General features: G+C 45.8%; 1 pseudogene; it reads left to right on the top strand.

The window, feature by feature from the left end:
- The first annotated feature begins 394 nt into the window (after positions 1-394).
- LOC124796868 lies at positions 395-512 on the top strand (annotated as a pseudogene).
- Positions 513-1,095: the final 583 nt, after the last annotated feature.

Here is a 1,095-nt window from a genome sequence, read left to right as displayed (position 1 = left end):
CCTAGTACGCTGCTCTACAGCCTACAGACTTTTTTTAAAAAACGGAAGAAGAAAAGAAACAAGAAAAACAGGCGATAAAACGGTGTCTTAAAGTGTAAAATGGCAGAAAAATGTGGAAAGTTAAAACAGAAAGCAAAAGGGGTTGGCAATGTTTTTTTTCCTTTTTTTTCCTTTATTGATTTTCAAACTCGGAAATCGTCACATGTTCGTAAATATAAAGCCAAATATTTGTGTAAAGGCAGAATACGAATTTTATTGCAGCTCGTTCTAGTCGCAGCATTTAAAGCTGTAGGCTTAGGTTGCCGTCTAACGAGACACTCGGAAATCACCACGTATTAGTAAATAAACAGCGAAATATTTGTGACAAGAAATAACATGAATCTTATTGTTGCTCGGCAACGGCCTTGCCGCAGTGAATACACCGGTTCCCGTCAGATCACCGAAGTTAAGCGCTGTCTGGCCTGGCCGGCACTTGGATGGGTGACCATCCGGGCCGCCATGCGCTGTTGCCATTTTTCGGGGTGCACTCAGCCTTGTGATGCCAATTGAGGAGCTATTCGACCGTATAGTAGGGACTCCGGTCAAAGAAAACCATCATAACGGCCGGGAGAGCGGTGTGCTGACCACACGCCCCTCCTATCCGCATCCTCTGCTGAGGATGACACGGCGATCGGATGGTCCCGATGGGCCACTTGTGGCCTGATGACAGAGTGCTTTATTGTTGCTCGCTTCACTTGCAGTAATTTAAGCTGTCCTCTTAGGTTCCTGTGCCGGCCGCTGTGGTCGAGCGGTTCTGGGCGCTTCAGTCCGAAACCGCGCGTCTGCTACGGTCGCAGGTTCAAATCCTGCCCCGGGAATGGGTGTGTGTGATGTCCTTAGGTTAGTTAGGTTTAAGAAGTTCTAAGTCCAGGGGACTGATGACCTCAGATGTTAAATCCCGTAGTGCTTAGAGCCATTTGAACCATTTAGGTTCCTGCCTAACCATGCATTCGGAAATCGCTAAATATTTATTTCATCCTTTGTTCTCAAATCAGACGGAATGTAAATAACATTGAATACTGTGGAACAAACTCCTATTATATTCATGAGACAGTT

This window comes from Schistocerca piceifrons, chromosome 4 (assembly GCF_021461385.2).
Source record: "Schistocerca piceifrons isolate TAMUIC-IGC-003096 chromosome 4, iqSchPice1.1, whole genome shotgun sequence".
NCBI lineage: Eukaryota > Metazoa > Arthropoda > Insecta > Orthoptera > Acrididae > Schistocerca > Schistocerca piceifrons.
Note: the sequence above shows the minus strand (reverse complement) of the source record. Positions and strands in the feature narration are given on the sequence as shown.